This window comes from Rhinolophus sinicus, chromosome 14 (genome assembly GCF_057876585.1).
Source record: "Rhinolophus sinicus isolate RSI-liver-muscle chromosome 14, RSI-T2T, whole genome shotgun sequence".
Classification (NCBI taxonomy): domain Eukaryota; kingdom Metazoa; phylum Chordata; class Mammalia; order Chiroptera; family Rhinolophidae; genus Rhinolophus; species Rhinolophus sinicus.
In genome coordinates, this window is record NC_142514.1 from 82,972,299 (window position 1) to 82,996,504 (window position 24,206).

Consider the following 24,206-nt stretch of genomic DNA (forward strand, 5'->3'; position numbering starts at 1 on the left):
ACGGGGATATGAAATACAGTATAGGGAATATAGTCAATAATGTTGTAAAGATCATGTAAGGTGCCAGATGGGCACTGGACTTATCAGGGGGATCGCTTCATAGACTGTGTAGATGCCTGACCACTGTGCTATACATCTTAAGCTGAAGCAGAATAATATTGAATGTCAACTATAATTAAATAAATAAATATATATAAATATATAAACACACACACACACACACGGTGCCAAAGAAATATATACACATTTTAAGAAAGGAAAACTGTATTAAAATTATAATACTCAATATATGCCAATAACAAAAGATGAATACAAGTCACGTTTGACTTCCGCAATTACAAGAGGTGCTCAGAGTCGGTGGAATTATAACAATTATATACAATGTCAGAGCGGTAGTAGATTGGGGGAGGCGTGGTTATCACTTCGTGAGGGGTGTAGATGTCTAACTATTACATTGCTTTGTACACCTGAAGCTAATAAAAAATAAAAGAAAAAGGACTCATAAAACTCCATCACCTTTGTGTATTATAGATTTGTTAATAATAAAAATAAAAATAATCATACTATCAGATGAGAGTAGATTAGTTAAATAAATATGGGATAGCCCAAGAGTGGAATATTATGATAGTAAAAGCAATTGTGCAAACTGTTTAATCACATTCAATTATTTAACAACTACTTTTAGAGAAGCCCTTGTGTGCCAAATATTGTTCTAGGAATGTAGCAGCGAATAAGAAAGAGGCAATGACATTTTTAAAGTTTTAGTTTTAAAAGTTTAAAACAGCATATATATTATGATTCTACTTTTGTAACATACATGCAAAAATATGGAAGATATATATTAAAATGTTAATTGAAATCGCTGTGTGATGGCATTTTAGATTATTTTAATTTCCTTTCATTTTTTTTTGGAATCTTCTATGCTGGATGTTTATTACTCATGCAATTTTATGTATATAAGGCATATACCACTCTGTTTCTCAGATGTCCCACAACTCTAATGGGAACCTGTTTAATGACTCGTCATATAGAAGGACATGGCTAGCTCTCCTAGGGGCGATAGCATGCCTGGGCTGAAAGGTCAGCTAGAGGCTGCAGAAGTTCAATGCCTCTTTAAACTTGGCAATGCCAGCCTGACTACTGAGGTTTAAAGCGTCTTAAATAACAATTACAATAATACTCCTAGGATTTCTTATTCTTTACTTTTATCAGTTGGTTTTTCTGCAAGTGACTGAGATATTAGGGGCTCCTAAAGTACTTGTGAATAGATGAGTGAATGATTGCAAGGCAGATTACCTGTGCCGAATCATTCAGATGCAATGTCTGAACTAGCCACAAGATGGCGATAAAGTTTAAAAAGTGAAAGCAAAGGGGCTTCAATAAAAATCCCACAGGTCCCAGTGGAAGATATATATATATGTCCCTGCAAATTGCCAATAAGGTGAGCTAATTGACAGCACACGTTATCGTCGGCCTGGGGTGTCTTCCCTCTCTTGTCCTGCTAGGGAGAGGGCACAGCTGGCCTCAAGTAACTACCGTGTTTCTCGACAATAAGACCTATGGCGAAAATAAGCCCGTTAAGATCGTCAGCCAGAGGGACGCATTTAGTACATTATCACGATGTTCCAGAAGAAGATGACATGACTGTATTTGAATAAATGTAGATGGTTGTACATGAAAAATAAGACATCCCTGAAAATACGCCCTAATGTGTCTTTTGGAGCAAAAATTAATATAAGAGCCGGTCTTATTTTCGGGGAAATATGGTAGAAGTGAGGGTTCATGAATCTTTTTTTCCTGGAAAAACAACAGGGCTGCTTTGCTAATTCTGGAGGCTCATGTGACTCCTTGAGTGAGCTGCCTGTGTGGAGAGAACCTCAGCTGTCTGTCCCTGAGGGAGAAGTAGTATCTACAGTAACAGTGGAAGAAGAGAAAAAATAGAAGCAAATGGTTTCTTTGCCTTTGGTCAGTCTGAGGGCTGGAAAAGAGGGGTTGACAGGTTGATTGAAAACTACGGGCGTTATCCCCTCACAAGCTGCAGAGGCCCAGAGGACATCGGGTCACAAGGAGGAGGGACAAGGGGGCAGCAAAACGTAAGTTTTCAAAACCATGTCCAGTTGACCCTTGAACAACACGGGTTTGAACCATGCAGGTCCACATATACGTGGATTCTTTTCAAAAACATATTGGAAATTTTTTTGAGATTTGTGACAACTTGAAAAAACGCACAGATGAACTGCATAGCCTAGAAATATCAAAAAAATATTGAAATATCAAAAACACTGTTTACGTATGTCATAACAGCTTATAATACATACAACATACAAAATATGTGTTAATCAACTGCTTATGTTGTTGGTAAGAATTCTGGTCAACAGTAGGCTATGCGTACTTAATTTTGGGGGGAGTCAAAAGTTACACGTGGACGTTCAGCTGTGCAGGAGGTCAGTGCCCTTAATCCCTGAGTTTTTCAAGTTTTTCAACCCCTGAGTATATAACAATTAAGGAGTTTCGGTGCCATCTTTCATATGTCTAGAGCCTGTCAGGGATTAGCTAGCCCATTAGTTTATGATTTATCTTGCTGCTTACTAACTGTTAAGCCATTCTGTTGTTATTATCCAGGCAGCAATTCCCGTGGAGAATCTGGAGACGTACGGAGAACAGGAGAACCTTAAAGCAGCGATTTGCCGCCGTTGACAGGTACAAGTTGATTGAGAAGTAACAGCAAAATCTTGTTCCCCTTGACTCTATTTTTGGATTTCAATTTTCCAGCCTACAGAGCATCTGTGTATTTGATGCAAAGAGCAGAGACTCTGGAGTCAGCCAGCATGAGTTTGGCTTTGCACCTGACTGATGACATGACCTTTTTTGACCTCTCAGAGTCCCAGGTTTTCTCGCTTGTACAATGGGGCTTACAGAAGGAGTCAGGGAATCGTGTTTATCAAGTGCCAAGCATGGCCCAGCAGGCCCAGCACATAGTAGGGGCTGGAATAATGGGATTTCCCTTCCTTTCAAATCTCTTTTTCAGCTACATTACTGGCCTAAGAGTGTTGCCTGCACACTTTTAATACGGGCATGTGTTGGACGTATTGCAGGTTCAGTTCCAGACCACTACAATAAAATGAGTATCATAATAAAGGGAGTTGTAATCTTTTTGCTGGTGGAAGGTATTGCCTTCAATTTGAAAAACAAACGAACAAAAACATAACATCTGTGAGGCACAATAAAGTGGAGTGCAATAAAACAAGGTATTTCTATACTGTCAAGACTGTATCCTTTTTGTCTCCCTCTTCCATCTCTGGAAGCCTCTATCTCCCTTCTTTTCCATAAGAAATCCCAGGATTACTTTAAAGCCTGGTTCGGTTGGGCCTGACTCTTCCTCAGAGCTCCATCACCCATGTCTGAACAGCTTCTAATGCAACCTATTTTCCTCTACTGGCATCTTTCATATCACTTGTAGAACTTGCCCTACTCAGTAGAAATGATAGTTTCATGTCTCCCACCCTCCATTACCCCACCTGTGCATTCCATGTGGATGGTGAGTGGGGAAGAGGGAGAAGGAAATGGGGATGTCAGGGCCGAGATCAGGTATGACCCGTAAATGACTAGAGGTGCTTAGCTTTTGCTCTGACTGAAATGGGGGCCATTTCAGGGTTTTGAACAGAGGAGGCACGTGATCTGACTTTCTATTTCAAAGGCTCACACCGGCTGTGGTGCTAAGAACTGTAGGGCAGTGCGCAAGCAGGAGGGATGCCTGGCAAGGGGACAAGGCAGGAATCCAGGTGACCGGAAGTGTCTTAGGCCAGATACTAGCAGTGAAGGCAGAGACACTGGCAAGAGGGACTTCACAGGTGGGCCTATGTGTTTGTTATATCCTTGGGAGCTTGACTCCAATCAAGCTAGGCCAGTTTGGGGATAGTTAAAAAAAAAAAGAAAAAAGAAAAGCCGAACCATAAATTTTTGCTGTAGTTAGATTTAAAATCTGCCTAAGTTATCTCCTTTGTTAAATGAATGAACGTATGAAAATAAAAACTTTAAATGCATCAAAATGGCAATGCATAACTGTGAAACACTGGCTAAAGGAAGACTGTTTAGCTCATCAGCACAACTTCTTGCTGCCATCTGCTCCCAAATGTCACAGAAATTTGAGAGAAGGCTGACAAAATCACTTCAGTTCCTTTCCAGGCCTCCAAAGTGCAAGGTGGAAGAGTGTTTGAAGCCTGGTGTCAGATTCGCTTACATTCTCAAGTATCATGTGTGTGTGTTTTTTGACATTTGTAATTATTCCAGCATGCGTTGACTAGTACGTTGGATCATTATCTGTCTTTGAGGTACATATAGATAAAAATATAGATACAGCCACTCCAGCCAGCTGAATAGGCTTACTTAATGCCTTGGGATTCAGTAAATATTTGCTTTCCTCTCTCATCCCTTGTCTGTGGGACGAGTATATCCCTACCCCACTGATTTTGACCTTGATGTTGTGACCTGCTTTGGGCAATGAAATATGATTGAGTGTAACATACACCTCATGGAGGCAGAAGCTTGAAGAGGCATTGCATGTTTCCACCAGTTCTTTTATTCTTTTCCTCTCACAAGGTCAGTGTGCTCCAGATACCTTCAGCATGGGTTCTGAAATCAGAGGACATGTGGAGCAGACCCACAGCTGGTAAGAGAGCCCATATGTATCATGAATGAGAAATAAACATTGCAAGCCACTGAGATCTATGGAGTTATTCCTGCATCAAAGCCATCTAATACAAAGTCATTCTGGATGCATGCGTTTTCCAGATAGCTAAAAGGTACGCGCAAATGTAATTAAAAAGTTTATTTACCAAAATTATGCTACACAATCCATGGTCTTTAAAAGGAGCTAAACGGCTGAGTTAACTAAAACTCCTTTTTGATGACTTTCATTTTTTAAAATTTATGGTTAATTATAAAGTGCCCACCTAGATGTAGTTTATTAAAATTTGGATTTGTGTTGAAAACTTTTTTATGAAATGATATGCTTTTTGAGATTAGGAATACTGTTGTACTCAACAGCTAGAATAATGCCTGGTACCTACTGGACTCAATAAATATGTGTGGAAAGCATGTGGCAAACGAATGCAAGAATAACAACAAAGTGCTCAGGTCATGCTCTCAGTGCACGAGAATTTCTGCTTTGGGGATTCAAAAGGTGACATCCCATGGATGGACACTATTGAATGACAAGGGTCAGTGCTGGAGTGGAGCAGGGAGACTTTCTGAGTGCTCAGCGTGGCTGGTGGGCTTTTGAGTTGTCCAGGAGGATTTGGGGGTAATGAATAGAAAAGCATGGGAGGTGCATTCCACTCAGTAGAAAGCTGCAACGTGTTATGCTTATTATAATATTAAACCTCCCCTGTACTGTCTTCAGGCACTGGGCATTCTAGCATGAAAGTCCCTTCCTTCTTCCTGTTAGTACCTGTTCAAAGGAGCAGAGAAGTCCCCAAGGAGAGGGGCAGGTGGAGGCCAGCTTGGGGAGCTCAGGAGGGGTCTTGATTTCCCAAAACTCTGGAAGAACCGGCAAACGGCCCAGAGGAAAAGGAGGCCCGCCTTTTGTGCTGCCTAAATGAGTGGGCCAGCACATGGCTGATGGAAAGGCTTGAGCTCATTAAAAATAGAAGGAGGAGGGAGAAGGAGGGAAAGGAGCTATCTCATCACATGGAGTACACGCCAGTCTGGAACCAACTACCAGCTTCTGTTGGGATTCCATGCTTTGAACCAAACTTCTTTTTTTTTTTTTCCCCCTCATCATCTACGTCTTCTAATCCCTCCATTATTTTTTTTGAAGTGGCAGCTAAAGCATTGTTGATCCGTGTTCCTGAAGTTTCCACTTGCCTCAGAATGTTGACAGTCCCCGCAGAGAGGCAAGCGCCAGACAGGAATGATGACAGCAGTTCTCTGCCCTCTCTGGCTCCTTCCCTTTCTGCATTACACCCCATCTTCATGAGCTGCTAATGGGTTTCTCCCTGTGGATTCCCTGTTGGGGTCTCTGTTGTTTGGGATCTGTCCTAGGACTGCAGCCCTAAATTGTTTATAACATTTGGTCCTAATGAATCACTTAGCTTTAAACCGAGGATTTAGGCTTATTTATCAAGCCTGGCTGGCCACCTTTTCTGCCTCTCCTTTCTTCCCCAGCAAAGCACTGATGTGGGAAAAGCAGACGTAGCATCTGCTGCTACTTTGGTTGCCTGGCTTTGGGGAACTTACCCAATCTCTCTACTCTCTGTTTACTCATCTGTAAAATGGGCATAATAATACTTCTCCAAAGAGTTGTTTTGAGCATTTAATATAAAAATGTATTTAAGGGCCAGCCCGGTGGCTCAGGCGGTTAGAGCTCCATGCTCCTAACTCCAAAGGCTGCTGGTTCGATTCCCACATGGGCCAGTGGGCTCTCAACCACAAGGTCGCCAGTTCAATTCCTCGAGTGCCGCAAGGGATGGTGGGCTCTGCCCCCTGCAACTAAGATTGAACACGGCACCTTGAGCTGAGCTGCCTCCCGGATGGCTCAGTTGTTGGTTGGAGCGCGGGCTCTCAACCACAAGGTTGCCAGTTCAATTCCTTGACTCCCGAAAGGGATGGTGGGCAACGCCCCCTGCAACTAAAATTGAACACGGCACCTTGAGCTGAGCTGCCGCTGAGCTCCCAGATGGCTCAGTTGGTTGGAGCATGTCCTCTCAACCACAAGGTTGCTGGTTCGACTCCCGCAAGGGATGGTGGGCTGTGCCCCCTGCAACTAGCAATGGCAACTGGACCTGGAGCTGAGCTGCGCCCTCCACAACTAAGACTGAAAGAACAACAACTTGAAGCTGAACAGAACCCTCCACAACTAAGATTGAAAGGACAACAACTTGACTTGGAGAAAAGTCCTGGAAGTGCACACTGTTCCCCAATAAAGTCCTGTTCCCCTTCCCCAATAAAAGAAATGTATTTAAGGTGGTTAGTGCCAACAACTGTTCAGTGAGAATGTTTATAATAATAGAAATTATTGAGATGTTTGCCTCTAATATGGGAATTGCTAGCACTGAGAGTGACGTTTTAACCTGAAAAAATTCTTCAGTTTTTTTAGGAATGTGTAAGTCTGTGACATTTGAATGTGTTTCTCAAGTTGCTTTTTTAGCAATAAGACAAAAATTTTAATGTAAGGATATACATTCTGTGGTTTGCTTTACCAAAATGCAACAAGAAGCCAGAATCTTAAGGTTACAGTAGAATCATAACTCTTTTCCACTTCATTAAGCTTCTTTGGACAGGGTTTTAACTGGTCAAATGTGTTCCCATAACCTGTTTCCTGTGTCACTGTCATCAGAGGACAGCCTCCCTGTTTTCCACATTATAAGGGTATCTGAGGTGTGATCAAACAATATGGTGAATGTTTAAATTAAAAAAAAAAATTGTCACAGTAAAAGACACATTGCCATTAATCCCCCCCCCCCAAAATACTCCCCCTCACTTCAAACACACTTGTCATTCTTGCCACTTCCTGAAGCAATTCTGGAAGTCCTCTTTCGTGAGTGTCTTTAGCAGCCTTGTCGTGGCTGCCTCCATGTCCTGAATAGATTCAAAACGTTTACCTTTCATGGTCGCTTTGACTTTGGGGAAGAGCCAGAAGTCACAAGGTGCCAAAGTTGGTGAATAAGGTAGATGAGGACACACCATAATGTTTTTATTTGACAGAAATTACTGTACCAGGAGCGACGTGTGACATGGAGCCTTTCCGTTGTGATCAAAACATATGGTGACTGCTGCTGCCGAGTGCCATCCAACGAAAAGGCAGAGATCTTCAATATGGGAAGGAATGCGTCAAACCTTAGTAACAGCATGTGACAAGTTTCAACTTGTTTGGTGCAGTCAGTCAGGTGTGAGCTACAGTTGAGAGAAAGTGTGTTTTAAAGTGTGCCGTAAATCATCCTCCATCATGACAACGCTCCGTGTCACACATCGCTTCTGGTACATGGCAATTTCTGTCAGATAAAAACATTACAGTTTGTCCTCATCCACCTTATTCATTGGATCTGGCACCGTGTGACTTCTGGCTCTTCCCCAAAGTCAAAATGATTCAGGACATCGAGGCAGCCACGACAGCGCAACTAAATACACTCATGAAAGAGGACTTCCAGAATTGCTTCAGAAAGTGGTAAGAACAATGGGATTAGTGTGTTCGAAGCAAGGGGAGTATTTTGAGGGGGATTAATGGCAATGTGTCTTTTACTGTAATAATTTTTTTTTAGTTTTAACATTCACCATATTCTTTGATCACACCTTGTATATAAAAAAACAGTACGTGCTCTAGGAATAAAGCCACCACAAGGGGCTGTGTCATTGTAATGGAAACTTTCAAATAATATTTCTGGTGAAATGATTCATGAAACAAGCCCTGTGAGGGGAGTGGCAAAGAGAGACAGAAAGAAAATGCATCTTTGCCATTTCTAAAGCCAGACTACAATTTAAAACTTCAAAGTGAAATAAATAGGCAAAGCCTCAAATATACCCTACCCCCGCTTACTAGAAAACCAATATTCCAGATAATAGGAATTCTCTGATCAAAGGCATGCAGGCATTTCCCTTTAAATGAGTCAAATGATAATTGCCTACATGAAACAACCAAGGTAATAAATTCCTCAGCATCCTGAGAGCCTGCAAGGGATTTGGACAGATACTTGTGGGCAACCCTCCCCCCAAAACGTCCTCAAACAGCATCAGATAAACATGGAAAGGCCACTCTGGAGCCTGATGAAAAAGCATTTCTTTACCTGGGTCTGTCAGGCGTGATGCAAGGAGACTCCAGGGAACCCTCCCTGTTCTCCACAGGGATGTGTGTTATTCTCACTCAAGTCTGTAGATATGAGCAAACAGCAGCTATGCCCTTAGATCTGCATTGGCTGCAGGGGAACTGAAGGGGGATGATGCTGGAAATACCAAGCACAAAGAAAGCTTTCCACGGGAAGGATGTTCTTACTCATCCTTTAGGACCCTATGCCCCTGTGCCCACTGTTTAATTATCAGGACAACCCCAGTGGCTCCTTTACCTGGCACTCATATTAGAACATGTTAAGCCATCCTGTAATTATTTATTTATGATTAGTATTCCTTTCACAGGAATAGTGACTGAGTTACTAGAGAGCAGGTGTGTGCGCATGTGTGTATGCGTGCACGCGTGCACTTGCATGTATGCATACGGCCTGGACATAATGTGTGCTCAATGCTGTTGAATGAATAAATGAATGAGTGAATGATGTATCGATGCCATGTCGAGGTGTATGAAATTCCAAGAATTCAAAAATGTAATTCTGTAATTGTCTTGAATTTAAACATAATTCTTGTATATTATCCTTTTAATGAAAGTATATGCTAATTTACAAATGTATAAAAAGAAATGAAAATGGAAATAAAATCCGTAAAGATTTACTGAGCATAGCATTCTAGGTATTAGAAGATAAAAATGTTTGGAGTAAGTCTCTGCCCTTAAATGCTTATGATCTGCAGTGATAATGTGTATACACAGGCGTGTACACACTCACACACACATAAAAGAGAATGATATGCAGGAGGAAAGAAGGGGGATGATGTGAAAGAAGATACGAGACATGAGAGAGAGAATGGACATGAAGGCCATCAAGATGGCATGTCCCATGAGCCATAGGGCCCCAGCTTTATCAAACTGTCCCAACTCTGACCGCTGCAGTGGAGAAGGGAGCTGTGGGAACTGGACCATCCTCAGAGAGCATGGAACAGAGCGGTCTCGTTACATCGGGGGTAATGAAACTACTCTCAAGCCTTACTACAACAGCCGCATTCATTTAGAACATGCTTCTAAGTGCCTTACAGCATATTATGTTTCTATTGAACCTATGCGAAAACCTCACAAGTCAAGTAAGAGACGGGCACCATCCCATTGTTCAGGGTAGACAGCCGCCATTCCAGACGGGCAAGGGGCTTGCTTCAACCAGGGAGCTAGTCGACAGGGTGACAAGTCCTAAGACTTATCTTTCCTTTCTCTATTTTGACCATCTTCATCTTTCTCTAATTGTTTTTTTCATTTTGCTTTGGGTGCTCGTGTTGCTCCTAAATTGATTTTAAGCAGATGAAAACACTTCTTTCCATACAACAAAGGCATTAGTCAGCATTTGTTTTATGCAATTTTATATTTCTCTTCACAGTTTTGAGGTTATGACTATGTAGTAATGGGACCCATTTCCACAAGTCATAAAAAAATCATTATGTGGATTTTGGCAATTTCACGGATCTGCTCAATCTGTCTGCCACCCCTTATGGGCAGGTGTCGCTTCTTGTTATCATTGTCCCCTTTCCTTTCTTCCTTTTTTTAAAAAAAAATTTATTGGGGAGTATTGGGGAACAGTGTGTTTTTCCAGGGCCCATCAGCTCCAAGTCAAGTCATTGTCCTTCAATCTACCATGTTTCCCTGAAAATAAGACCTAGCCGGACCATCAGCTCTAATGGGTTTTTTGGAGCAAAAATTAATATAAGACCCAGTCTTATATTATGTTAGATAAGACAATTATGTTAGATAAGACAAGATAAACTTATATTATAGTAAAATAAGACCGGGTCTTATATTAATTTTTGCTCCAAAAAACGCATTAGAGCTGAGTGTCTGGCTAGGTCTTATTTTCAGGGAAACACAGCTAGTTGTGGAGGGCACAGTTCAGTTTCAAGTTCAGTTGCTCTTTCCAATCTTAGTGGCAGGGGGTGCAGCCCACCATCCCCTGTGGGAATTGAACTGGCAACCTTGTTGTTAAGAGCTCTGCTCTAACCAACTGAGCCATCCGGCCGCCCCTCCGGAAGCTCAGCGGCAGCTCGTTGTTTTCAATCTAGTTGTGGAGGGCGCAGCTCACTGGCCCATGTGGGAATTGAACCAACAACCCTGTTGTTTAGAGCTCATGCTCTAACCAACTGAGCCATCCGGCCATCCTGTCTCTTTTTCTTAAGCATCTTCAATCTCTCCCTTTTCCTGCCTAATTCTCTCCTATGTAGGAGCTATTCTCTTACATTCTTCTCCCAGTAAAGTGCTGTCTTACTTTTCAACCCTGTTTCCCATTCAGAGATCCCTAGAGATTGGTGGGTAGCGGTACCTGCCTCCTTCATCACACCTTCTCTCTCACCCCCAGGTGCTTACAGCCCAGTGGAGCCCCAGCCGCCAGCAAATGCCTTGTTCTTATATTTCATTGTCTTTAAGGTCTCTGCAGCATTTCACCATGCTGAATTTTCTTCTTTTTTTTTTTTTGTCATTATCTCCTGCCCTTGGTCTTCAGGATACTTCTGTGTCTTGCTTTCTTTCCCACCTCTCTGATCCCATATTTACTCTCTAGCTCATTCCCGCCTCCTGCAAAATGGATGTTTCCAAGGGGTTGCATTGTAACCTTCTGCACTTCCCTCCTATACATTATAGCTTCATTTATTCAAATGTATTTATAGTTATTGAGTTTAACAGTGCTTAGTGCGATTGACTAGGAATGCTGAGTCCTGCTATGTCCCAAACACTTTTCTAGGCCCTGGATCCAGTAGGGGGACAGGACCAAGCCCCTGTTCTCCTGGGGAAGGCAGGCTGTGAACAAGTGAACAGACAAATATTACAACTCCAGACAGTGTAAGAGTTATGAAGAAAAACAGTGATGGGATAGAGACCGCAGGGGCTGCTACTCTATCTTAAGGTGATCAGGGAAGGCTCCTCATAGGAGGTGACATGCGAACTGAACCATGAGTGATAAGGAAGCCATGGACATCTCTGCAGGAAGAGTACTGAGGGAATGGAGCATAAATGACATCTAGACAGATGACTCCGAACTCATGGCTGTAATTCATGACTTTTAAAGAGCTCCCGGTCCCTCTCTCCAATTCCCTCCTAGCTATTCCCATTGTCACTGCAGGTACAGCTTGTCTACAACCAAACAGAGTGCTCCCACGCAAATCAGCTCTCTCTCTTCCTGACTTCTCCACCTCCTCTGTGAGTGCCAGTTAGGCTGGACACTTAAGAGACACCCAGCACATATCATCGCCCTCTTTCCTGATATTCAGTGCATCAACAAGAGTCCCCAGTGTCCTTTCTATTCCTACATCCCCCACCCTTTAATGCAGCTCCCTGCTGACAGGGTCTTACCTATACTATTCATCCTGTGACCTGCGATGAGATGAATAACTGCATTTATTGCAAACTTACAGTGCTGTAGGCCATGTGCTTCGCACTTTGCACACACTGGCTTATACTATCTGCAAGGTAGTATCAGCAGCTCTGTTTTACAGATGGAGAAATTGAGGCTCGGTATTACCCCCCCACCCCACCCCGTCCCCGGATCATAGCTGTTACTCTGCCATTTCTTTTCTTTCTTTCCTTTCCTTTTCTTTTTCTGTGTTTTATTTTCAAAAATATCTACATGAAAAAGAACGTATTTTCCCAGCCTGATAAACGAGGCCCCAAATTACCTTTTGAGCCCCAACTCACCCATTCCCTCCAACATGAAATCTCTGACCCTGCTAATCAATAAATCTATTATGTTTCTACCCTATTTCGTATTTTCTCACACTGACCTCCATGTCTGGAATGCTTTGCCCTTTTCTTTTTGCTTGTTCAAATCTTCCTTAACTTTGCTCCTCTCCTCAAGGATGTGCTCACCATTGAAGGAGGCCATGAGAACCCACAGCACATATTATATTATTTTGGGATACATTTTTTTTTTGACTTTTGATTATGCATAAATTTCCTCAACTTAACTACCAGCATACCTGTTTTGCAGCAAGTACTGTGGTTAAAAGTGTGAGCGCTGGAGACAATCTTAGAGTTTGAATTCCAGCTCTGTCCCTGAGTGGCCGTGTGATCTCTGTGGTTCCATTTCCTCATCTACAAACTAGAGTTGATGATAAGAGCACCTACCTCAAAGTGTTGTCCGAAAGTTTAAATGAGCAAATGCACATAAATGTGTAGTAAGTCCGGCACATAGTACACATTCAATAAACGTTAGCTGTTTGCATTCCAGCCTCGAATGGTATTTTGGGACTAAAGTGGCCTTAGTGGATATTCTTTCAATATTGATCCATTCAGATCCATAAATATGTATACAATAGTCTTCTAACTACTATGAAGACAAAGAAAGTACCCATATAAGAATAGAGGAAGGGTACCAGATGGGCACTGGACTTATCAGGGGGATCACTTCATAGACTGTGTAGATGCCTGACCACTGCTCTGTACACCTGAAGCTGAAGCTGAATAATACTGAATGTTTATAACTAACTACACACACACACACACACACACACACACACACACACACACATGGTGCCAAAACAATGTATACACATTTTAAGTGATGTTATCTACGCTCAAGCAGTAGTTCGCCGTAATCAGCAATGTCTGGACGCTGATGGTAACCACTTTGAGCACCTCTTGTAATTGCAGAAGTCAAACGTGACTTGTATTCATCTTTTGTTATCGGTACATATTGAGTATTACAATTTTAATACAGTTTTCCTTTCTTAAAATGTGTATACATTTTTGTGGCACCCTCTGTATGTGTATATATATAGTCACAGATGTAAAGTACAACATAGGGAATATAGTCAATGGTATTGTAATAGCTACGTACAATGTCAGATGGGTAGTAGATTGGGGGCGGTTATCACTTTGTAAGGGGTGTAAAGGCCTAATCATTATGTTGTTTTGTACACCTGAAACTAATATAATAATAATAATAATAATAATAATAATAATAATAATAATAATAAAAAGAATAGAGGAATTGCCACAATGGACCAGATTCATCACCTATTATTAGTGTGACACTGGATGAGACTGTGGAGTCAAACAGCCTGGGCTCAAATCCTGACACTTTACCTCTGTGTTGCTTGGTTTCACCATCTGAAAATGAGGATGACGGTACCATCTTCTTCAGAGAGTTCTTGTGAGGACAAAATAAAGACCATAGATGTAAAATACTTTGTACTAAATAAATGTCAGCCCTTGATATTACCTTTTGTTGTTGCTGGTCTAGGCCATGTAAGTGTCTGACAAGGGTACAAAGGTCCCAAGGGGAGGGTTGCAGATCAGATTTGAGGGAAATAGGAGAAAGGAAATAATTAGAACATGAGGCTTGAAGCTTCTAGAGGATTCCAGAGGATTGTGGGCACCTGGGAAAAGCAGGAGGAGCCCAGAAGGCTCTCAGGGCGTCCTACTTGCCTGAGTCACAAGGCTTCCCTGCATGGAGTTACATTTTAATTGGTTGATTGGCCCTGGACAATGACATTGTTCTCTATTCCACCTTCTTTCTCAGTTTCCACACACAACGGGGCAAAACAGACCTAGACTCTCTCCTTAGAGAGCTTAACTCTCCCTCAGGTCTCTCCTCACTCCATTTGCCCCACTGTTTCTGCCTTGTTTCAAACTCATAGTTCAAATTTCTTGCTCAGATGGCTGGCAATCTTCAGTGCCTCCAGCCATTCCTCTGTAATCTGCTCTATACTTGAGCAAAGCTAACCTTTGCTTGCAAAACATGACTGCAAGCAAGAACTGTATTAAAATAGTGAAACTGTGAGCCACTACACAGCACCTCTAGACTATTAACACCTCACTGCTGTTACATGTGTCATCTCAGTGCTGTTGACACCACAGGAGGCAGAGGTGAAATCTTCAGTGGATCAAAGACTGATTGCATGGAGCCATAAATTCCAAATGAGTCCACTGAAAACAGTGCCTCTCAGACGTCTTTACCCACCTCCTCCTGTTTTAGACAACAGTTGAGCATTGCACAGGAGCTCAAAATATTTCAGAGGTGATTCAATTCTCAGAGCCCTACTCTAAACTCCCCAGAGCAACCGCATTGCCAGGCTGACCTCCAACTGCTCTTGCACTGCTCAACTGTTGTCTAAAACAGGAGGAGGTGGGTAAAGACGTCTGAGAGGCACTGTTTTCAATGGACTCATTTGGAATTTACGGCTCCATGCAATCAGTGTTTGATCCACTGAAGATTTCACCTCTGGTTGGCTCACCATGCAGCCTTGGTTATATGCAGCGTTCAGTTTCTTTCAACGTATTACATATTGTAAGTTAGTCAGGCTTCACTGTAAGACGGTAAGTGTCCTCAGAACAGGGACCAGGGACTCAAGAGGTTTAATTTCTTGTTCTGGCTGCACTGCCCAGTGGTTCTATGGCCTTGGAAATCCCTCATTGTGATTTTGATTTCCCTGCACCTCTCAAATATAGGGGTTGAATTATATGGTGAGCAGCAGAGTTCTTTCAAAAGTTCATCCATACAAAGTTCATCCATCCATGCATTTGGATCAATAAATCCATAGCAGGTTATTATTTTTTCAATCCACACAGATTTCAAATGCCTATACTTTTGACTTATAAAGGGGGTCCTTATACATGTGGCAAAACATTAGGTAAGATCCTCGCTGAGATCCTTTGTTGCTCTAATATTTATTCACATGACAAGCATTTAATAAGTATTCATGGATGGCCTCCTCCATAGGCACTCTGCTAAGTGCTCTGGAATCACAGGTAAAAAAGTTTGATCTTGGCCTCGAGGAGCAATGGACGTCAAACAGACGACTACCCTCCAACATGATATGAGCAGGAAACACACTGGTGAGTCGCTAACATTTGACATGAGTATATCACCTGATCTTTCCTCACTGTAAGCTCGGCACTCTGATCATCCCTATTTGAGGAAGGGTCAGGTGATGTCGGATAGAGAATGAGCCTGGGTGGGAGAAAACCCTCTGACTGTAAAGCCTGAATTCTTGACACTAAACTGATATTGCTCTGATGAAAGGGAGATGTGGTGCAGGGGGAAAGCTGCCAGAGGACGGGAGGTTTGGAGAGAGGCAGGGAAAGCGTCACAGGGTGGTGATGTCACAAGGTGAGTCATCTGAGGAATGTGGAGCAGTTTGCCAGATGGATGCTCAAGAAGCTCATGCCAAGAAGAAATAAGAGTAAATGCAAAGCCACACAGAGCGAAACCCCAGGGCACACCGGGGAATGTCCAGAGTTCTGTGTGCTGGAGAGGGGTGGTGGGCTATGGAGCAAGGCTGAGGGGTCCAGGGCCAGACATTAGGACTATGCATCCAGTTCTTCAACTGCATGGTCTGGTATACAGCAGATGCTCTCTATTCTCAGCTGGTTGATTAGGACTGGATGGTGTTCACTGTTCCATTATGCAGAATTTACCAGCATTTTCATCCAGGTGATCTGTTGTCTTGAAAACTGCTCTACCTTGAGCCTAAATTGGCATCCAAGACTTTGAAGCTCGTAAGGTGAACTTCCCAAGGAAAACAGCCTCATATACCCCCAGACATGACACACCACAGGTATGACAATCGTACCACAAGCACCCATCAAGTCATTTTACTGCAGTCTGATGAAGGCTCTCAGTGTCTACGCTGATGGCTTTGTTGTCAGCCTGGCCTATGGATGCTGCAGGTTTGGGGCCTTTTTTTCCTTGATATAAATTTTGGAACCACTGTTTTTGACTCAGTAGGGTCTCCTTAGTCAGACTGTACAGATTAAGTGTCTACATGCTTGATCTTTCAGGGGAAGTCTACCCTGAGAAGACAGTGATGGTTCTGTGTTCCTAGAGGCAGCAATAAACTGAAGCTTAGAGGATCGTTTTCTCACCAGAGCGGAATTCTAACTCTGATGTTCACTAGCTGTGCGACCTTGGATACGTTTCTTACCTGCTCCTTGTCTTAGTTTCCTCATCTGTAAACTGGGAAGAATAATGATTTTGATATGAATATTGCTACTATTGTAAATACTACTCCCATCACTGGGTTATTATGAAGATTCTAAGTAATATATGGTTTCGCTTAGAACAGAGACAAGCATACTGTAAGCAGCATTTAAACATTTGTTCCTTGTACAGCGAGGCCCTGTATGAAATCCAGCCTTTGCTCTGCTCACTAACACTGTGCCATGCAGAGGGGTACGTTTTCCTAATTGGCACAAAGGCACTGGCCCTGTTTATAGTGGTGATGAATTTGCCCTTATCTGCTCATACCACTTACCCTCCATATTTTGTGATCATTTGAGAAACAGGTATACTGGAAAGCTTCACAGATTAGTTGTAAAGCATTCCTAATCTTCCCATTCACGTTTTGAACATCCCTAGCTTTTTAATAACATTTGGCCATGAAACACACGGTGGAGCAGTCCTTCTTGATTAGTTTGTGCAGTGTCCCTGGTCCTGCTCTCTATAGACTTATAAACAGAATGATAGCCCTTCACAAGCAACACGTAAGGCATCTGGCATCATGTGGCCCCATTTGGTTTCTTCAGTCCCTCTCAGAAAAGCGTGAAACACACTGACAACACAAGCCAACCTTGCCTAGTAATTTCTCCATTGATTTGTAGAAACTAAACATCTCCAGTGCTTCATGGGAGCTCACACAAATCTCCACAATAGGGATTTCCAGTGTTAACCCAAAAACCAGAACAGCAACTGACAACACTGGGGTCATACTAGTAGGTCCAATTGGACTGAGAAGCTTCTGTTACTGTCCTGTCAAGAACAAGGTAAGAAATGGATGATTTTTCTTCATAGGAGCAGCACAGAACATTGAGGGAGACCAGAAGGCTCAGCTTGTCGCTTGTCTCTTGGTGACCTTGGACAAGTCCACCAAATTCTGCTCTAAGAGCAGACTGGGCCTTACCGGTAGGTCATGGTGCAGATAGTGAGGTGGTAAGTTTAAGTGACTTGCCAAACTTAACCAAGTTAGCAGCAGAGTGAGGACTCTCATCCCTGGCTCCTGGCCCAACCAAGAACCCTGCAGGATCCACGGAGGGATAAATGGTTTTTGCAGATAAATTGTAACATGCACTCTATTGAACACATTACATGTAAGGTTCATGTATGAATTTTCTGTGGTAATTCAATCCTTATGTTTCTGAGTCACGTGGCGTTAACTCGTCTAAATATTATTTTTTTGAGAGCTAATGATGTACAAAGTGCCCTTTAATCTCAATTCTTTACATAAGTCTTTTCTTTTTCTTTTTTGGGGGTACTGGTGGTGCAGAAAGAGGAAGTTCTTTGCTAGGCAAAACATATTTGAATGCCAGAAAATTTTAAATTTTCTTTCAGATTCAATACTTGCCAAATCTGAGTTACTTTTAATCCTTTATTTAAAAATAAAGGGAAGGGAAGGGGTTGTTCCCACCTCTAATCCTCACAACTGCAAGCTGAAATAAGCAAAGGATATGTTAAGTCATTCGAGTGAGTGTCTGTATTTTACTATAACATTACAAGAGTTTTGGAATGGGGTAGGAAATCAGCATTATTATTACATTTGTTATGGGTCAGGGTAGAGACCCACTGGATTTGTATTTTTTATGTTTTATGAGAAGTCCTTTCAGTTTGATATTATGTTTGATCATGCAATTATTGCAGCTAAGAGTGAGGTGCAGCTGGTGGGTGGCTGAGTGGGGATGAAGCGCATAGGGAGCCCATGTCGCCTTCCACCAGAAGATCCTCAGCTAAAAGGAATAGAACGGGAGAGACTGGGAGAATGGATGCAGAGCATGCAGTGATTATAGTATAAGCCTTGTTTTAAGGAAGAAGACTGACATGATTAATGGCCATTTGGCATTTATAAAGCTGTTCTTCTAATAGCTCAGACTGTAATTACAGAAACGGGGCTTTCTATCTCACTGCGATTGAATGAGTCAGGTTGTGTCCAGAAATAAGTTGTGTTCTCTCCATATTCTCCACGCTCAGATGCTTTCTCAGGTGCCACTCTTTGATGCCATTCTGGAAGAGCCAAGCGTGAGAATCCAGGGTTTCCTTAGAGCTGTGCAGCGGATTTGGCTTCATGTGGAAGCTTCTTACAAGTTCAGAATTTGTTTTAGGCCCACTCAGAACCTGCCTTTAAACAAGGTTCCCGCGTGATTTATACATACATTAAAGTTTGAGAAATAATATTGTTCAAGAGCAGAGGTGGGAAACCTTTTTCTGCAAAGGTTCAGATAGTAAAGCTCTCAGGCTTTACACACCCGAAGGTCTCTGTCACAACTACTCAACCCTGCCACTGTAGTTCAAAAGCAGCTACTGGCACCCTGTGAACACATAGGTGAGGCTGTGCTCCAATAAATATTATGTACAACACCAAGTGGAGGCTGGATTTGGCGTGTGGGGCAGAGAGTCACAAGCGTATGTTGTTATGATGACAAAGCAGAAAACCGAGCCCCTTCCCTTATGTCCTTCTCTGCCCTTTCATACTTCTCTGCCCTTAGACATTCACGTTCCTCTCCCCAAACATTTCCTCTTCTTCCCCTGATTCCAAGCCCTTCATTGTCTGGGGAATCCGTCCTCATGTTTAATGGCTCATTTCTCACACCACCTCTTCTCCAGGCATCCTATTCTGTGTTTCCTCAGAATTAATTGGTTCTTCATTCTGTTTCAAAAGCTCTTTAAATGAACATCTAATGCAGTGCTTGTACTTAACACTGAAGCTCTTTTTTTTCCTTCCACTAACTGCTAATCTACTTAAAGGCTCTGTATGCACTTATCTGTTTACATGTCTTTCTTTCTCACAAAAATGTAATCTCCTTGAGAGCAGGTACTGTGTTTTATTTATGTTTGCATATCTGGTGCCCAGCAGTGACATAGCATATACTGAATAAATAGTCATTACTTTGTTCACCTATGATCTAACCTGGTCTTACTTTAAGAAACATATTTAAAATAAAAGAGAACAATGGACCTACAAGAGCTGCACAACCCTGGGAGGACCAGGTACTGAAGATACAATGAGTTGGTCCCTGTTCACCTGGAGGAGGACACACCTGGCTCCATCATGCCTAAAGAACTGCCGGGAAGGACAAGAGTGATGAAGAACTTCGGGGGCGTCTTCATGACGTGGGGGCAAGAAGCGGGACTACAGGAGTCACAGAACTGAAACAAAGTGGGCTCCAATTCATCAATGTTTAATAGAGGGTTCTCCTTGTTACGGACTAAAATACTCACATCCTGTATCCCGTTTCCTCCTTACAGCAGGCTACTGGGGGAATTGCATAATTAAGAGGTTGTTCCATGTACATGAAATCAGAAAGAGAAGTAGAAAGGTAGGTGTGTGTGTGTGTGTGTGTGTGTGTGTGTGTGTGTGTGTGTGAGACCACCCTCTTCTTAAATTTTTTATTATGGAGATTTTCAAACATCCAGTAAAAGTGGAGTTAATAGTACAAAAAATACCCACATATCCATTACCCACTTTTAACAGCATTTTCCAAGTTTCTTTGTCTATCCCTCTACTTTTTAAAAAACTTAGGATATTGAAAAACAAATCCAAGCTATCTTGTCATATATCACTAATAGTCTATACTGCAGTATCCAACTTTAACAGATAAAACATTTTTCTTTTAATGTACCACAACACCTATGTGTCCTGGGGTTGTACGTGTTATGAGGATGGGGTTACGAAGCTTTGATGTCCTCAGAAGGGCAGATTTAATGTGCTTTAGCATCAAAGAAAGAAAAAGAGAAGAATGCGCGTGGGTGTATGTTTGTGCACGATTATGGATGTACCTGCTGCAGACCCTTCAAATAAAATTCTCAAGGAATCAGGCTCCAGTGTGTTTTCTGAATGATTGTAATGTTCAACTGACATTTTCTAATAAAAATCATTTTACTAAATTCCTCTCCAAAAAAGGGACTGATAAAATCTTGATGAAACATGTAATCATACGTTAATGAATCTTCCATTTTAGATGAATTGAATCAGGTTGTGCACAACAGTCTGTAAAAAAGGGGGAAAAAAGGAAAGCATTCCAAACAAGATACACATGTCCCTGAAATGAGTGCGTCAAAGCATCTCTTCGAATTGACGGAGCAATGTGTTGTTACATGTACCGCCACAGTCTCAGACATCCTATTGACGAAGATGTGCATGTTTTCTTTGAGCCAATTAGGGATGTTGTTGATGCATAGGAGCTCTGGAGTCTTATTTTACCGTGCTTCTTTTCAGCTACATTGATCACTCAGCCAGCTGATTTGCTTTCCCCCTTTCATTCTATCCAACAAAATGTACCTGTCACGGCACTTTGCCAGGTGCTATGCAGGTATAGAAATTAGCAGACTATAAAAGAAGGTCATAAAAGGTCATGTCTTAGTTATCTTATAACCTTGGCTCCTTGGACAGTGCCTGGCACAGAGGGGGAGCTCAGGGACTGTTTGTTAAGAGGACCTAAGGCATTGAACCCAAGTTCATCACTCTTGTAACCTGTGTGTGGAAACAAGATAAAACAAATACATAACTCTAAAAACAGTATGTGCTACCAAGTAAGGTAAAGAAAACATGCATAGAGTGAAAAGATGGAAGGAGAAATTCTGATCCAAAGGGATTTCATGCAAGTGGTAAAATTTCAAGACTAAAGAGTAGGAAGGACATTTAGGCAGGGTAAATATTATAAACAAAGGCATCATGGTTGACAGGAAGGAGGAGGATGGGATTGCTACACAGTGAGAAATCCAGTTTATTTGGAATGTAGGGCAAAGGGCTGAAACTCAGGTAGAGTTTTAGGGGGTGGGAGATAGGCCTGGGCCATTGGGTAGAACTGCAGATCAGCATTGTGGTACAAAAGTGGGAGGCAGAGCTAAAAAAGAAGGTAGAGGTTTAAGGGATGGGAATAGGGCTGGACCATCAGGGAGAGGTACATGGGGTAGAGATAGGGCTGGACTATTTGGTAGAGATCTAGGGAATAAGAAATAGGACTGAATTATTAGGTACATGGTGCAGGGGGCTGCACCTATTAGGTACCTACTAGGTACATAGGGCTGAGCTATCAGGTGGAGATAAATGATGGAAGGACCTGAACGTCATACTGAATTTGCTCCTCCTTCTGCATGCCCTAGGGAAACAATACCAGCTCCAGGCTGGGAATCTTTCAATGCTCTATGAGTCTCTCACAGCTCAGAGTCATTCTACTTGAAGCACAATCACGGTATGTGTAGATTAGAAGAAGGATGTGGTTGGCGATGGGAAGGTGCGTGAATGAAGAGGGGAGTATGCTGGACACTTGCTACTGATGATAAAGTGAATTCATGAGGACAAGTTACTCAAGACCTGCCATTTCATAGTGGGCAAATTTTAGGTTACTCTCATCTATAAGAATTTCAATAAAGTGGATCTATGAACAGAATTGAGGTTCTGATTTGGGGGGAAGGAACTATTAGAAGATATTAATTTCTTATTGTTCTAAATGAATCAAATGCCTTCCTGGGGTCTGGATCCTGGACATGTCTTACACTATCCTTAAGTTTGCATCAGCTGTTCCTAACTCTGCATGAGCCTCTGGGAAAAGGCAGCACGTAGACTTTTTGCTATTTCAGGGGGCTAAGAAAGAATTTGACAGCTTTCTTCTCTTTCCCCTCCCTTCACCATTTTCCTCCCCACTTTCTTCCTCTCTTCCATTTTGTGTTTTTATTCAGTGTATCTGTTATCTGTCCCAGGGGCCATTTTGGTGAAAACTGATGAGAAGGTCTTGATCTACATGTCTTAATAGATTGAAGAGTGTCTGCCACCTGCTCCGTGCTTCACATATTCTGTCCCCCACTTCTGTGTTGAGCTGGCCATCTTCAGAAATGTCTTTTAATACAAAATACTTTTTTAGAGTGTAGGTTCAAGTAGCATCATGAAAAAACAAAAAGAAAAAAGAAGATGGTTATCGTTCCTTAAGGAATTGTAGAAATATAGCAGTGTTAGAGAGGTCCACTCATGTGCTGGTCAGTACAAACTTCTTATTCTCATCAAATCTGTCAGTTGAGACGGGAATATTAATTGGTGTGGATGTGTGGCAGTGTTAGTCTGAAAATAAAGAGACCTTGGCAGACAGACTGTCCCATACCTTCACTCACACATTAGTCATGGCCCAGCTCCTCCCTCTCTGGAGACCTGTCTTTCCCCACTTGCAATCCAGGTTACTATGACTCCCAAACTTTCACTGTTGATCATGACAGTGAGTTCACACATTGCGAAGAGCGGTTATATGCCAGGTGTTGGGATAGGGCTGTGGTGATGGCTGGGCCTCTTGAGTCAGGTTGCTGAGGTGACTCCTGTGTTTACTAGTAACTTGTTTCACATCTAATTAATTAACCTCTGGGGCCAATCATTTACCCTCTCTGTACCTCAATCTCTTTATCTATGAAAGGACCTGGGATGTTATTGTCACTCTGAAGGTAAATGAATTAATGCAAGTTAAGCACTCAGAAAAGATCATGGCAAATAGGAAGGGCTCAGCAAGTATTTGCTGAGTTCTCATTTAATCCTTGGAAGAACCTGACCAGTAGGTATTGTTATTTCCAGTTTGCAATGAGTCTAATGGCATTTGGCTCCCCTCTAGACCCTTAAGCAGCTGGCAGGTAGACTGCTTCAGATACTGAAGCAGTCCAGCAGATACAGGAAGTAGAGCCTGCTATTACAGTCAGAGACCAGTTAGGGGGCACGTGACCTGGGTTTGGGTCTCTACCTCCAAGCTGAAGAGACCAGGGGTTCTCCCGCTCAAATACTAGGCTGGTGGTTGAGAAGGAGCCCTTGCCCAAAAATCTAGCAAAACCTCCTTTGATAGGGGCCTGATTTTCTTTCTTTCTTTCTTTTTTCTTTCTTTTTTTTTTTTAACCAGTTCTTGAAGCAGTTTAGTAGTTTTCCAGATTGCACTGTTCGTAATTAACTACATGAGCCCCAAGAAGCCATGAAAGATTCAGTGCCTCCTTCTGGTTTATATGCTGTCTATTCTGCTCAGGAGGTCTACCCCCATAGAAGTCACTGTCATTCTCAGAATAGAGGACATTTAGGTCCAGTTCTCGCTCTGTCTCTATCTCTCTTCCTTACTTTGTATCTCTCTCTGTGCAGTCATGCACCATTTAAGGACAGGGTTACCTTCTGAGAAATGTGTCGTTAAGCAATTTCATCGCTGTGTGTACATCACAGAGGCACTGACACAAACGCAGATGGGACAGCCCACTCCACACCCAGGCTCTGTGGGGTAGCCCACTGTTCCCAAGCTGCAAACCTGAACAGCATGTTACTGTACGGAATACTGTAGGCAAGTGTAACACAGTGGTAAGTATTTGTGTATCTAAACATAGAAAAGGTACAGTAGAAATATGGTAAAAAGATTTAAAAAATGGCACACCTGTGTAGGACACTTAAAACGAATGGAGCCTGCAGGACTGGAA

The 24,206-nt window shown here is 42.3% G+C and overlaps 1 protein-coding gene and 1 long non-coding RNA gene across 13 annotated transcripts in view; one reads left to right on the forward strand and one right to left on the reverse strand.

Moving 5' to 3' along the window:
* PHACTR1 (phosphatase and actin regulator 1) overlaps window positions 1–24,206 on the reverse strand; it is a 503,450-nt gene that overhangs the window by 340,215 nt on the left and 139,029 nt on the right. The window lies entirely within an intron of this gene.
* LOC109453358 (uncharacterized) lies at window positions 1,853–20,576 on the forward strand. 4 transcript variants are annotated; one of them, XR_016018683.1, is made up of 4 exons: window positions 1,853–2,093; window positions 2,623–2,700; window positions 4,600–4,669; window positions 15,513–20,576. It is a non-coding gene; the product is annotated as an uncharacterized LOC109453358 (long non-coding RNA). The 4 variants fall into 4 exon arrangements; XR_016018681.1 differs by lacking the exon at window positions 15,513–20,576 and adding an exon at window positions 5,819–7,415; XR_016018682.1 differs by lacking the exon at window positions 15,513–20,576 and adding an exon at window positions 5,402–5,758.